General features: G+C 43.3%; 1 protein-coding gene across 4 annotated transcripts in view; it reads right to left on the bottom strand.

The window, feature by feature from the left end:
* uba1 (ubiquitin-like modifier activating enzyme 1) overlaps positions 1-16,253 on the bottom strand; it is a 381,394-nt gene that overhangs the window by 76,778 nt on the left and 288,363 nt on the right. The window lies entirely within an intron of this gene.

The following is a 16,253-nucleotide window of genomic DNA, read 5'->3' as shown; positions in this document are numbered from 1 at the left end:
TAACCTTCTATCTCCTCATCATTTTAACCCTGTGGGTACCCTGTGCGGTTTAGGAGGAACAGCCTCTTCGTTCATTTCAATGAAAGGTCTCCACCTTCAATATGAGTCCAATCTCCTAAGATCCGGGTTAGATGTCATCAGCTGAGAAGAGCTCAACTGGTCATTGAGGTATTGCCACTGAAGACTCTATAGGAACTGATCAAAGATGGCTGAAGTTTCTTGGCCAGTACACAATCGCCTATCGGCTAAAATCCATGTTTTAGAAAATGATGACAATGTTCAGTGGGATATTTGGTGTACGGTCTGGATTTTTGACCCCTTCTCTTTGCTTTGCTGTGTTCTTTCTGGTCATAATTTAAACACATTTTGAGCACAAAGACGAAGTTTTAATCTTTCAAAACAGCAGCACTGCTAATCTGTCCAATAAAATCCAACAATACATTTTAAAATCAGCATGTAACGAGAACAAACCTAGGCAAAAATAGACATACAATGCACTGGAGTCATTAGGGAGGTGCAGGGGGTGCGGACCGCACCGGGTGACACCAACCCTAGTGACACCGCTGATACAATGGAATGAATATCAAAAGGTGACGTGTCTTTTAAGGACAGAAGGCAACAGACGTGGAAATATTTTGCTACAGATTGTCTGAATTTGCATTTCTGCATCTCCCAGATTAAAAGAAACACTTAATTTGCCAAATTGCAACGTTTTAAACAGACTTTTACAGTCTGTCAGTAGAGCTCAGCTTTCAACATCATCATACCCTCAGTGCTGGTCAAGAAGCTCCAAATATCTGTACCCCACCTCTGCAACTGGATCCCTGACGTCCTCATCGGAAGACCTCAGTCAGTACGAATTGGAAGCAATGTCTCCTCCTCACTGATCTACTCAGGAGAACCTCACTGATGTGTGCAAAGCCCACTGCTCTACTCACTATATGACTGTGTGGCGGCATAATTCAAATGCCCATCTACAAATTCGCTGATGACACCACGGATCTCGGCAGATTCACCAACGGCAATGAGGAAGCGTACAGTAGGAAGATAGATCAGCCAGTCGAGTGGTGTCACTACAACAACTTTGCACTCAACTTTATCAAAACCAAGGAATTGATTGTGGATTAGGGAGGAAATCAGGAGAACACGAACCAGTCTTCATCAAGGGGGTCAGCAGTGGAAAAGGTTAAGGGCTTCAAGTTCTTGGCGTCAACATCTCTGAGGATCTGTCCTGGGGCCTCCATGTTGATGCAATCACAAAGAAGGCTCACCAGTGGCTATACTTTGTGAGGAGTTTGAGGAGATTTGGTATGTCACTGAAGACTTGCAAATTTCTGCAGGTGTACCGTGGAGAGCATTCTGACGGGTTGCATCACTGTCTGGTATGAAGGTGCCAAAGCACAGGACTGGAAAAATTCTACAGAATTGTGAACTGGGCCAGCATCATCACATGCCTCAGTTTTCACTCCTTCGATGACATCTACAGGAAGTGGTGTCTTAAGAAAGCAGCCTCTATCCTCAAGGACCCCCACCACCCAGGCTATGCCCTCTTCACTCTGTTACTGTCGGGAAGGAGGTACAGGAGCTTGAAGATGAACACCCAGTGGCACAAGGACAGCTTCTTCCCCTCTGCCATCAGATTCCTGAATGGGCAATGAACCACAGTCACAACACTGTGATGCAGCCACAGAACAACGAATCTCATGACATGCTCATGACAATAAATTTTGATTCTGATACATTACATGTATCTAAATAACAGCTAAAATATCTGAGGATTTTACAGGGGGTAGCTTATGAATTAAGATGACAGAAATGGCATAGGAGACATGAAACCCAGAGCGTGGTCTGGTTCATGGAAACATTGAAAGTAGCTGAGAAAGCCCATTAAGCCCTTCTAGTATCTTCCACCATAGAAGACAATCGTGGTTGATCATGTGACCTCAGTACCCTAGTCCTTCTTTCTCTCCATGCCCCTTCATCCATTTAGCCAGTTGATCCATATCCAACTCCCTTATGAGTATATCCAATGAACTGGTTCCAACAATTTTTTGTGGAAGGGAGTTCCACAAGTTCACAGAGTGAAGAAGTTTCTCCTCATCTCACTCCTAAATGGTTTCCCTCTGATCCTTAGGCTGCAAACCCTGAGGCTGGTACCAGTAACAGATGGGGAAATGGGATGAGGAGGTGAAGGTGAGGCAACAAGAGATCAAGAAAAGAAGATTTCAGTGGGAAACAACAAGAAATTCAAGGTTGGCTCCAGATTTTTGGCCACTTCTCTTTCATCCGGAAGCCTAATAGCCTGAATTTGACTGGGATTGTCTGATCTTGGGAGCTAAGCAGGCACAGGACTGGTCAGTACTTGGAGGGGAGAACGCCTAAGAACACCAGGTGCTGTAGGTTTCTGTGAGGGGCGCTGGACAAAGTGGCGACTTTCTGTCTGCCTTACAGTAGATAAAAGCCATGTATGTTACATTCTAAATGTAGTATTACATGGCAATAATGGAACCTTTACCTCATGTTTTCTCCTTTTCTTGTATCTCACTCTTTCTTTCTGGTCAACTAATTTAAAAACATTCTGAGCCAAAGACTATTTGCTGATCTGATCATTAATAGGTTCAGTCCTTGCCCTGTGTGCTACCTGTGCAGATTTAAATTTTAAAATTTAACATTTAGATATACAGCATGGTAACAGGTCCATGAGTCCGTGCCACCCAATTTACACCCAATTAACCTACACCCTTGGTACGTTTTCAAAAGTGGGAGGAAACTGGAGCCCCCAGGGGTAAACCCACACAGACATGGGGTGAACGTACAAATTCAAACCCCAGTCCCGATCACAGACGCTGAAACAGCTTTGAAACCCTGGTCCCGATCACAGGTGCTGAAACAGCTTTGAAACCCCGGTCCCAATCACAGGCGTTGAAACAGCTTTGAAACCCCAGTCCCGATCATAGGCGCTGAAACAGCTTTGCACTAACTGCTACGCCAACTGTGCCGACCAAGTTGGAGCTGTAAATTCTTCCTGGTGCCTGGTGACTGTGTGGGTTTCCCTTGGGTGCTACAGTTTCTTCCCACTTCGCACAGATGTGTAGATTGTTTGTTAATTGTTTGCAGTATATTTCAGATTTATTGTCAGAGTACATACATGACATCACATACAACTGTGAAATTCCTTTTTCCTGCAGCCGCGGCAGAATTACCACTAATTGGTAGCGCAAAAAAATCTACGCAGCACATACATGTAAACAAATGAAGAAATGTGAACAGAAAATGAATGTAAACAACTGACTGTGCAATACAGAGAGAATAAAAAAATCAATAAAGTGCAGACATGAGTCTTTAAATGAGTCCCTGATTGAGTTTGTTGTTGAGGAGTCTGATGGTGGAGGGGTAGCAGCTGTTCCTGAACCTAGGGGTGCGAGTCTTGTGGCACCTATATCCCTTTCCTTTTTTTTTAAAAATTTTTTTTTTTTCACACCATAAATCACATTAGCCATAATATACACTATTTCTTTTTCACACATATACAGTGACTTTTTCTCCCCCCCCCTTTCCTCCCAAACCACCCCCCCACCCCCCCCTCTCATCCATTTTAGGTATACAATCTAGGTTGCATTAAGCCAGTCAGACAATGTTGTCATTCAACAAAATTACACCAGAAATTCTACTGAGTCCATTCTTTTCTTTCCTTCTTCCATCAACTTAGGTAATGTTTGCCCCCGGTAGGTTTTCGCTATTGTATTTAATGTAAGGCTCCTATACTTGTTCGAATATTTCAATATTATTTCTTAACCAATGTTATTTTTTCTAATGGAATACATTTATTCATTTAAATTTGGTAGTTTCTTCCTTTTAATTTGGTTATGTATTCCATTAATATTTAAAGACATATAGTTCAGCGTAGCCCTTTTATATTTTGTTTATCTTCTCTTTCCGTTTTTCCATCATTACCTTTCCTCCTTTTCCATTTCTGTTTTCTTATTTTCAACTCTTTATAAGACAACATTCCTACAACATCCAACATTTTCCTTATTCTCCTATTTCTATCTTATTTATCCCCAATCTCCCCTTCACCTCCTGAGTTGTCCTTTATCCCTTGTCGGACAACCACATCTCCCCTCTCCATTTGGATTTGCGAATCCACTCGCAAGCGTCAACTGATTTTGCAGTGACCGCTATTTCCCCCCACCCCGCCTCCCCCAGAAAAGATTTCACTTTTCATATGTCACAAAGGTCACTCTTTTAATTCCCTCCTTATTCTCTCTATTCCATTACCTTCCCTTATTAATTCTTGTCTATACTATCTATATTTTCCTCTAAGTACAGATACATTCACGTATGCACATTGTCTCTATTCACTCTTATACCTCTTTACCCGCATACATATCAATCGTGATCATTTTTACTCTCATTACCCGTCTTCATCCCTCAGTCTATTTTTGTCTTTACCCACATACATATCAATCGTGATCATTTTAACTCTCATTACCCGTCTTCCTCCCTCAGTCTATTTTTGTAATTGTTCTGCAAATTTTCGTGCTTCTTCTGGATCCGAGAATAGTCTGTTTTGTTGTCCTGGAATAAATATTTTCAATACCGCTGGATGCTTTAGTATAAATTTATACCCTTTCTTCCATAAAATCGCCTTTGCTGTATTGAACTCTTTTCTCTTCTTTAGGAGTTCAAAACTTATATCTGGATAAATGAAGATTTTTTGCCCTTTATACTCCAGTGGTTTGTTGCCCTCTCTTACTTTTTCCATTGTCTTCTCCAGTACCTTTTCTCTTGTAGTATATCTTAGGAATTTTACTACAATAGACCTTGGTTTTTGTTGTGGTTGTGGTTTAGAGGCCAATACTCTATGTGCCCTTTCTATTTCCAATTCTTGCTGTAGTTCTGGACATCCTAGGGTCTTAGGGATCCACTCTTTTATAAACTCCCTCATATTCTTGCCTTCTTCATCTTCCTTAAGGCCCACTATCTTTATGTTATTTCTTCTGTTATGGTTTTCCATTGTATCTATTTTTTGAGCTAGTAGTTCTTGTGTCTCTTTAGTTTTTTTATTAGATTTCTCCAATTTCTTTTTTAAGTCTTCTACCTCCATTTCTGCTGCTACTGCCCGCTCTTCCATCTTGTCCATTTTTTTTCCCATTTCTGTTAAGGTCATCTCCATTTTATTTATTTTCTCTTCTGTGTTGTTTATTCTTTTTCTTAAATCCTTAAATTCCTGTGTTTGCCATTCTTTAAATGACTCCATGTATCCTTTAATAAGAGCAAGTATATCCTTTACCTTGCCTTTCTTTTCTTCTTCTATTTCACCATACTCTTCCTCTTCATCTTCCTCTGGGTTGGCCATCTGTTGTTTCTTTGTTGCCCTTTCCTCCTCTTCTTTCTTGTTTCCATTGTCTTCTGTGGTCTCTTCTTGCTGCAGGTGTTCTGCAGCTGTCGTTGCCGGCTGTGGAGATCGACTCCCCAGCTGGTCCCCCCTCCCGTCGGTGTGTTTTTTTTCATTCGCATCGCGCATGCGCGATACTTCGCGCATGCGCGGTTGCGCACTTTTACTCGGCTCTGCGAGCCATTTTTGTAGTCCATTATTTACCGACCTGAGGGAGCAGGTTTCTCTCTCCGCAGCGGGCCTCTTCGGACAGGTAAGGCCTTCACCTTTTTCCTCCTTTGTCTTCTCTTCCTCTCTTCTTACCGTTGCTTTCGATTTTTTTTTTGTCGCCATCTTCTTTCCACCTTTATACTCACTTTTCTGTAACTTTTATTTCTGTGCCTTTCTGTTTTCTCTTGTTTTTCCCGACTTTTCTGGAGAGGGCTGGAGTTCACCGTCCGGCCACTATTCCATCACGTGACTCCTCTCCTATATCCCTTTCCTGATGGCAGCAGTGCTAGGTGATGTGGAGCCTTGATGATTGCTGCTGCTCTCTGATGGCAGCGTTCCCTGTAGATGTTCTCAATAGTGGGGAGAGTTTTGCCTGTGATCTCCTGGGCTGCGTCCACTACCTTTCGGAGGGCTTTATGCTCAGACCATGATGTAGCCAGTCAGCACACTTTCCACCAAATGTGTAGAAATTTACCAGGGTTTCTGGGGTCATACGAAACCTTCGCAAATTCCTGAGGAAGTAAAGGCGCTAACGTGCTTTCTTCACGATGCTACTAGTGTGTGGAGTTCAGGAAAGATCCTCCGAGATTGTGACTCCCAGCAACTAAAATTTGCCCGCCCTCTCCACCTCTGATCCACCAATGATCACTGGGTTGTAAACCTCTGGATTTCCCTTCCTGAAAGTCAATAATCAGCTCCTTAGTTTTGGTGACATTGAGTGTGAGGTTGTTGTTGGTGCACCATTCAGCCAGGTTTTCAACCTCCCTCCTTTATGCTAACTCATCCCCACCCGTTATACTACAGAGGTATCATTGGCAAATTTGCAAAAATTGCTGCTCGTGCAGTATCTGGAGGGAGCTGATGGGGAGGTAGGAGAGAATACAGTGCGATTAAGGTAAATGGTCGCTCAATGCTCAGCAAGGAGATGATAGGCTGAAGGCCCTACTTCTACGCTGTATGATTTGATGGCTTGATGAAGTGCGTGTGCAAAGGCTCGATGAAAGAGGAGTCTGAAGGCCAATCAGCCACAGATCCATCAGCCTGCTCATTATTCAAAGCACAATCTTTTGGAGGAACTCAGCAGGTCGAGCAGCATCAGTGGGAGAAAAAGAACGGCCTACCTTTTGGGGTCGGGACCCTTCATCAAAACCGGATGCGGGCTCCAATCCCAAGCACTGACTTTTTTTTCTCCCACTGATGCTGCCTGACCTGCTGAGTTCCTCCAACACATTGTGTTTTCACTCCTGAATCCAACATCTGCAGTCTTGTTTCTCCAGGGCACCTTTCAATTTGGGTAACCATTGGAATAAATTTAAATTAAATGTAGACATGCAGCACGGTACCAGACCCTTCCAGCCCACAAGCCCTTGCCGCACAATAACATCCAATTCAGATACAACGCCCAATCTCTCCTCATAGTCCATTCCCTGCATCGCAGGAATCAGTCTGGTAAACACTACTGCAAGCATTGGACTGGTCTCAGAGAAGTGTGTGGTGAGTTTTTAGTGCTCACATTTCTGGAGTGGGACTTGAACTCACAACCTCCTGACTCAGAGTTGGGAGGAATATCCACAAAGCCACAGCTGGCACTGCAAAGAGGAAATGCGCTGGTCCATAGGAATTCGATAAAATGAAGGAAGACTGTGAATCTGTCTGGTGCTTTAAAATTTATTACTGTCAATCTGGGATTGACTGTGCAATATTGGAGCGCCTCAGTAATGAACTACAGTTAAATACTTCCACTGTTGACATATGAACTACATAGCCATCTGTCTGAAGCCATCAGATGCACATTACAGGACACTGTCAATCATCTCACAGCAAGATAAGACGCAACTGTACACAACCAACCTCATAACCAGTTAGAATGTGGTAATTTTTTCCCCCCAAGATTGTACAGCTGAAATTAAAAGTTCGGTAACTCCAGTTCAACCTATATCAAATCTAATGTTTCCATGGAGATAGAATGACCAAGCCCTGGGCAGGGTACCTTGCAAAGCATCTGTTGCAAACAGCAAATGGAGGCTGCCTTTTTGTTTGACATCTCTTCTGGCAGATGCTATGACTGCCTGCTTGCACAATTTAAGGGGCTTTATTTTCAGTCCTCTACACTCAGCCACAGTCTCATTTCCAACTCCTAAATAATTTATCACAGGGGTACGAAGAATGAAAATATGCTGTTGATCAAAAATCAGGCCAGAAGTCAAAACTATTCCATCCCCTGTGTCACTGTAAGCCACATTACGAAGATAGTCATTCTCCACCACCACCACCACCACCCCCCCCCCCCCCCCCCCACCACCTCAGGTCCCACAGGAAGATAAACATTAGCAATGTTGAGTTATGAAACATGCTGCAGAATGTTTCAGAAAGAAAAAAAGAGAAAGAGAGAGGACACAGGTTAAGGGTGAAAGGTGAAATGCTTAAAGGGAACATTAGGGGGAACTTGTTCATACAGAGAGTGGTGGGACTGTGGAATGAGCTGTAAGTTAAAGAGGGGAACTTAGGCTCAATTTTCACATTTAAGAAAAGTTTGGACAGGTACATGGATGGGAGAGGAATGGACTGGGTGCAGGTTTAGTTGGACTAAAGTGGAGTAATAGGTTCAGCACAAACTGATAGGCTGAAGGGCGTGTTTCTGTGCTGTAGCGTTCTATGTGCACTTATATGAAACTTTTCAGGGTAATGGGATTTCTGGATAACTGGAAAAGGTACAAACATGATTAATAAGGATTAACTGGGACTGGAGTGCCTGAGTTAAAAGGAGAAGCTGTGTGGGCTGGAACATTTTTCCCCTCCGGAGTGTAGGCGGCTGAGGTGTGACCTTATCGAGACGTACAATACCATGAGGGCCATAGATAAGTCAAAGCCCTTTTTTCCCCAGGACAGGGGAATCTTAAACTAGAAGGCAGACAGTAAAGGCGAAAGGGGAAAGGTTTAGGAGACTGAGGGGAAGCCTTTACCAACTGACGTGGTGGGTATGTGGAACAAGCTGCCAGTAGAAATGATATGAGCGGGTTCATTGATAGGAAAGGGTGAGAGGACATTACAGCAAAGCCCATGCCCTTTGACCCACGATGTTGTGCGACCGATGCAAACCTCCTCCACTACAATCGCACCCTTTCCTACCTCACATCCGTAACCCTCCAATTTCTTCCGTCCATGTGCCTATCCAAGAGACTTTTAAAAGTCCCTATTGTACCAGCTGGGAATGCATTCCAGGCATCCACCACTCTCAGGGTGGGAAAAAGTCGACCTCTCACATCTCCCCCCTGAACATTCCCCCACTCACCTTAAACTGATATCCTCTGGTGTCGTCCCAGGCAAAAGGTGCCACCCTACATTATACACCCCTATTATGCCAAGGATATGGGGCAAGGGCAGGCAAATGGAATTAGTGCTGATGGGTACCTTGGCCATCAAGAGTGAGTTGGGCAGAAGCACTTGTTTCTGTGCTGTATAAATAATATTTCATAGATAGATGCTTAATGCTTGGCACAGCTCGTGGTTGGCTGAAGGGCCTGTTTCTATAACTCTACCTGCCAAAGCACTTGATATAGATAGCAGTAGTTCTGAATATGTTGTAATGTAGATCACCTGTCGATCTGACAGCAAGAATGATTAGAAAATCTGTTTCATAGAAGGCAAGACAATGGGGTAGAAAGGAAAAAAATACATCAGCCATGATTGGAATGGTGAAGCAGACTTGATGGGCTGAATGGCTGTTGTTTGTGGAAGAAATGTGGACTCCCTGCCTGTCTGGAATGCATGTTTCCTGGGTGGTCATGTTTCTTCCCTGTCTGGAACTTATTTGTAAGTCACATCAAGGTTGGACTCAGGCCACACATTAGTGCACACCTTGCCATTGGCTAATTTAAATTACCTAGGGTCATTGTTGGTTAGTAGCACAGATTAGCACTGTATATAACACCAACTCACATCACATTCTTTCCTTCTGCCTTGTGGTTCAAGCCCCGGACATTGCTCAATGCCAGGTCGCTGCTGTGGACATTGCTGGAAGTGTCACGGGGAAGGTGTGCACTACACTGAAGCTGAGCCTTAGTATTGCGATAGATCAATACTTGCAGAGAGCTGCACCTCGGTTGGTTAGGGAACCGGATGTGTGTAAGAGTCACTCTTCGTAGTGTGGGAGCGGGTCGAGTATAGGTTTACTGTTGTTGAAGTCCAACCGAAGTCTGAGGTGAATGTCTATATCGTCGCTTAAGTGAAATAGCGATTGAGTACCGTTTAACGTTCTTCCCTGTTTGTTTCCTACGTGTTAATGAAAGTTACGTGTGATTGTAACTCTTGTGTCCAGACTTGTCTCTCTGTGAACCCACCGAACCCTGATCATCTTCCCAACTGGGTGCTGGTAAGTGGGATTAGAGGAGGGTACTTGGATCAGTGCGGACTAGAAGGGCCAAATTGGCCTGTTTCTGTGCTGTAATTGTTATATGGTTATATGACAATGGCTTAATTTTGTTCTTAAGTCTTATGGTTTTAATTCTTCAGGCAGATCGCAGCAAACATGAAGATTTAACTGCACAGCGACTTAAGGAAACCTCTGTAGTCCGGATTACAACCCCACAAGCCTTGATAGAATCGGGTTGTACCCAACTTCGACACTAAGGTGCTATCAAATGTCTCAAGGACGACTGACCAGAACCAACCACTTTGCCTTTGATCCCATTGTGATGACAGTACTGTAATGGGGTTTGACCTGTTTCAGAAAATGTACATCAAACTGCAAGAAAAAGAGAACGAGGAAACAAACTGTAAACCTAAACAAAAATGGGAACAAGATCTAAACATAAAGATAAAGAATGAAACATGGGAAAAGCTATGCTCCGGAACCATGAGAAATACAATAAACACGAGGTTACGCATGATACAATATAATTGGTTACACAGGCTATACATCACACCCCAAAAGTTAAATAAATGGGACCCAACAGTATCAGACAGATGTTTTCGCTGTAAAAAGGAAATGGGAACAACAATACAAGCAATTTGGACATGTGAGAAAGTGGAAAAATTTTGGGAAGATCTAAACCGGATATTAAATAAAATCACAAAAAGCAACATACCAAAAAACCCAGAGATCTTCCTTCTAAGTAATATAAGAAATAAAGAATTTGGACTTGATTTGGATGGAGCACAGAAAAGATTTATTATGATAGCCCTAGCTGTAGCAAAAAAATGTATTATGTCAACCTGGAAATTAGAAGACAACTTGAGAATACAACAATGGTACATAGAAATAAATAAATGTATTCCATTAGAAAAAATAACATATAATTTAAGAAATAACATCATAATATTCGAACAAATATGGGAACCATACATGAAATACAATAGAGAAATCCTACCATGGATCTCCACCACCTAAAATGACAGAAGGAGAAGACAACAAAATGAACTGACTCAGTATAAAAAAGTAAAAGATAAAAATTTCTTGTTTACTTTATTAAGTGATAACATTGTTTAACGGATTTAATGTATCTTATAGATTGACCTTTGAATAAATGGGAAGGGGGGAGAGGGAGGGAGGGAAGGGAGGGGGGAAATAGGGGAGAAAATGACACTATATTCAAGAGAAAAATGTCTGTATGTATTTTGGTCAATATGGTTTATTGTGTAAAAAATAAAAAAAATTTAAAAAAGAAATATATAGTTAATGAAAATCGAAAAAAAAGAAAAACCAGTGGAAACGGAACTGCATCAGGAAGTTGCTGAGAAATGCAATTAACTCCTCTCAGAGAGAGAAGAGGGGATTACAGAGAAACAGAAAAGCTTGAAAAGAAGATAGAAGGAGGTTGTTTAATTCACCACGCAGGTAAAATACGAGGCAACATGTGCTGTGCTCCCTCTGAACTGGTACAAGAGCATCACCCTAGACAGTGCCTGGACTCCCAGGGAGTGAGAGCAGAGAAGAGCCAAGTATTAAAACATATCTCGACTACTTCTGTCCCTCGGCACTGCAGAAGGAAACGGTCAGCCTTACATTCCATGGGAGCAGATTCAAGTCAAACATTGAAATCTACCTCACAGTACAGGCCCTTTGGTCCACAGTGTTGTGCCAACAACTGCCTACAATTTCCCCACTGCTTAACCCTCCATTTTTCTCAGTTCCATTAGTCTCTTAAAAGATCCTGTTGGACTTGCCTCCACCATTACTAGTAATGCATTCCATGCATCCACATAGACCCTCGCAGCTTAAAACTGCATATCCCCTCGTGTTAGCCATTACAGCCTTGGGGGGAAAACCCTCTGGCCACCAGATGATCAATGCCTCTCATCATCTTGTACACCTCTAACAGGTCACCCCTCATCCCCCACTGCTCCAAGGATAAAAAGTCAGAGATGAGGGGGAATTGCTTCTCCCAGAGTCGAGTGAATCTGGAATTCTCTGCCCAAATGAAGCGTGAGAGGCCCCCTCATTAAATGTATTACATTTCTGAGTAGCAGGGGAATTAGGCTTAATGAGGAATGATCTGAGTCCACGGCAAGATCAGCCATGACATCAGAAGGCCTTCTCCTGCTCCAATCTCTTATGGTCTCCTCCAATGGGGAATGAGGAAAACACCCATGATCATCGGTGGTCATCCAGTACACATGCAGTATATTCTCCACTTTTACCTTGGAGTCCCAAAGACATCAAACTAGCTCCTTGCTGATGCAGATGTTGGCAATATTCCAGCCTTTCCACTGGGCTGAAATCTGACTCGGATCAAAGACAGCTTCTGAAGATTTATTTCCCCCATTTCAAATGAAGAAACCAGCAACCCAGATTGAAGCCAGTCGCAGCTCTGTCCAAGCACACACTCAACATCTCAGGCTTTTAGCATTCGGTCCTAGAGTTCAAAGTTCAGGGGCCAGCTGGAGTCATCTCAAAGTAAAACCAGTTCTGTCTGTTCCTTTGAGAAACCTGAGTAACATCAGATGGTGGGGAAAATCAGCTTCTGGCACTCTGCCAGCACTGAACTCCTAGGGCAATCTGCCCAGCTGCAATCTGCGCTTCCTTCTGCAGTGCCGAGGGACAGAAGTAGTCGAGATATGTTTTAATACTTGGCTCTTCTCTGCTCTCACTCCCTGGGAGTCCAGGCACTGTCTAGGGTGATGCTCTTGTACCAGTTCAGAGGGAGCACAGCACATGTTGCCTCGTATTTTACCTGCGTTACAATAACAACATATTGGGATATCCCAAACAGATGTGCAAAGTGCTAAATAAATGCACAACCTTTACTTTAAGATCAGCATAGACTGAACCTGGATTCTATCATCAGACAGCATGGTGAATTAAACATCGAGCTGTTGTGAACCTTTGTCCATTTTACAAGATGTAGTTCTTTAATTGATGTTATTCTTTGAATGCACATGTTGCTAAATGACAGGGCATTGCTGTTAAGGTGGAACAGACCGTACACCCACCATCTGTACCGCCATCTGGTACTGTGGGGTTGCCACAACAAAACTACATTCAACTGACCCTGAACAGAAGTCCTAATGTGATATTATCAGGAAGAGGCACACACCTGTGCTCGGGTCATTTCCCCATTTCACAGATTACCTGGGTCGTGTGTGCCAGATTGGTGTCAAATTTCACAGGCTGTTTCACTCAATGTCTTTCCTGCTGTTTGGACATCATTTGGACTATTGCGTGCAGCTCTACGCGCCACACTTTCGGAAGGATGTGATGAAGATGCAGAAAAGATTCACCAGGAGGGCGCTGGAGGCTTCCTGGTCGTGTCGGAGATGTGCATCTGGAGCTCAGGTTGCTGATGGTTTGGTCCAAAGGCTGCAGAGGCTGGAGGCAAAGCCACAGACATTCAGTGACTCTGGCTCTGGCTGGTGGGGGGGGGGGGGGGGGGGGGGAGGGGGGTGGGGAAGAGCTGGGGACTCTCTTTTGCTTCTCTTTCTCTGACTGTAAGGGACCCCGGGCAATTTTTGCTGAGGGCAAATCTTTGTCTGCCTCATGGCAGACTAAAGGAGATTTTGTGTAATATTGCATTTTCTGTTTTATTACATGACAATAAAATAATCTTGAATGTTCCCCGAAAAGGAGGGCTTGAGTTAACAGGAGAGACTGGGTAGGCTGGGACTATTGTCTCTGAATCAAAGGGGGGTGAGGTGTGGCCCTGTGAAGGTTTTTAAAATTCAGAGAGACGTAGATAGGGCAGAACAGTCAATCGTCTTTTACCCAGAGTAGGGCAGTCTAAAACTAGAGGTCACACCTTTAAGGTGAGTGGGGAAAGATTTAAAAGGGACCAGAGGGGTACCCTTTTCTCACCCTTTGCGTGTTGTATGGAAAAGGCTGCCAGAGGAAGTGAGAGAGGTGGGTACAATCACAATGTGTTAAAGGGTTTGCGTGGTGGTTAGCTCAATGCTGATACAACGCCAACGATTGGGACCAGGGTTCAAATCCCGTGCTGTCTGTGATGAGTTGGTATGTTCTGCCCATGTCTTCATGGATTCTCCTTGTGGTCTCAGGTTTCCATCCATCGTTCAGGGGTCATAGGTAATTGGGTGGCATGGGCTCGTGAGCTGAAATGGCCTGTTACAGGGCTGCACATCTTACTTAGAAAAAAAAGTTTAAAAAGACATTAAGACTGGTACATGGATAAGAAAGGTTTAGAGGAAAGAGAGACCAGCTGAGATGAACAAATATAATTTGACCAAAGAGCCTTTTCCCACAGCTTAAAACTCAATGACTTGGAAACATGTTGCTCATCATTCATTGTCACTGTGTCTCATCCTGGACCTCGGACCATCACAAGGATTTGAGAGTACCTTAACCAACAGGAAGACAGTGGTTCCAGAAGGTGACTTCACCATCACCTTCACTTGAGCATTAAAGATGGCCAATAATTGCTGGCTTTGCCGGCAGTACCTCCATCCACAATGACTGGCAGCAATACAGGAATGTTATGTTTTCACACAGAACATTGTTGTGATGCCTAACAGAAAGGGAGGTGGAAGCTGATTCATGGGAAAGGAAACTGGCTAAATCACTGGAGGGGTATGAATTGCAGGGCAAGATGAGGATCTATTAGGCAAGCAGACTTTGGCACAGACAGGAAGAGGGTGCAGTTGCTGGAAGCTGGAACAAATCAACAAACTGCTAGAGGAAGTCAACAGCTCAAGCAGAGTCCTGATAATGCTGCCTGACCTGCTTAGTTCTTCCAGCAGTGTTTGTTGATGGGCTGAATGGTCTCCTTTGGTGCTGCATCTTGCGATGATTCTGTGATCTCAAAGCTGTGAGTTGACTTAGTTCTTAGTTCTGATGGAGCCTTGATGCAGCTACAGTAAAAAAACCCCAGTAATCTGGCACCTATGGTGATTGATAGACGCCAGGTAAGTGAATTTTCCGGTTGCTTGAGATTGCGTGTTGTGTGATTGCCGAACTAACGGTGAGGTGCACCAATTTTAAACTTCAGTACTTTTGTCCTATTTATTTTCCGCAGTTTTGCTGCTTGCTTGAATTCCAGACAACAGGGGTTTTATTGTATTTCCCTGCATGATTTGGGCACTTGCAATGGAAGTGGGTGCCCATCACAGTCACATCCGACCCCCTCAGAGCGAAGGGGTCCATATAGGTATTGAAGGGAAGGAGACTTGTGAACATGACTGTGTGGCAAAGTGCAAGAGAGTGGTTGATGATTTAAATAAGATTTCATTTCCATCCACAATGTAATTACAGTCATGCTTCGTTTAATATCCACGAGATGTTCTGTGAAAGAGGATGTTATGTGATTTGGACGTTGCGTGAACACCACATTATCCAGTTACATCCAGATGTAGCAGACGTAACCGGATAAATGCTCTGCTTCGATTAAATCATTAACTCATACTGATTTCAATTTGCAATGTAAAAATATGCATATCGTAAATACAGAAATAGGCAATGGATAATCTATTACACCCCGACTTACGTCCATCTGCACATACAACCAAATTTTAAAAAAAATAAGAAAAAATATAAAATTTATGCGGTTTATGTTGTATTTGACAAAATATAACACCGAACTCCAATATGCAAACCAACGTGCATGCACCAACCAGACTCCAATATGCGAACCTACCACGCATGGGCCAACCGGACTCCAATACACGAACCTACCATGCATGTACCAACCGGACTCCAATACGCAAACCTACTATGCCTGCACCAAACAAAAATCTCCGATGAAAAAAAGATTTAATTAAAAAGTTTGCTTTAAGGCTTTGGTACTCCATGTGCGCAGGCCAAATCCTGACTTACATCCATTGCGAGATACGACTGATCCTTCGGCCCCAATTATGATCGTAAGCCGGCGACTACCTGTATAACCTTATAGGACCACGGACGTACATGCGGTTGGACGTTGCCCGAACAGACGTTATGCGGTGTGTGACTGTAGTTTAATATTATTCCCTAACACCCTTAGCAGTTTTTTTTTAAAAAATGCTGCTTTATTTCAGAAGTAAATGCCTCCTCTGACATTATTGGACCCCATGGGTTGATGCCAAAAAGGATTATTTTAAATGAATAAAAATAAATCTTTAGAAATTTTAGAGGGATCAACAACAAAGGCTGATCTTTCGTCAAAATTACTCTGCTAAGGAAGAGTCTTACTGCTCTGAAGGAAGTTATGCCAACAAAATT

Source organism: Narcine bancroftii, chromosome 5 (genome assembly GCF_036971445.1).
Source record: "Narcine bancroftii isolate sNarBan1 chromosome 5, sNarBan1.hap1, whole genome shotgun sequence".
NCBI lineage: Eukaryota > Metazoa > Chordata > Chondrichthyes > Torpediniformes > Narcinidae > Narcine > Narcine bancroftii.
The sequence above is the reverse complement of the archived record's forward strand: the minus strand, read 5'-3'. Positions and strand labels throughout refer to the sequence as shown.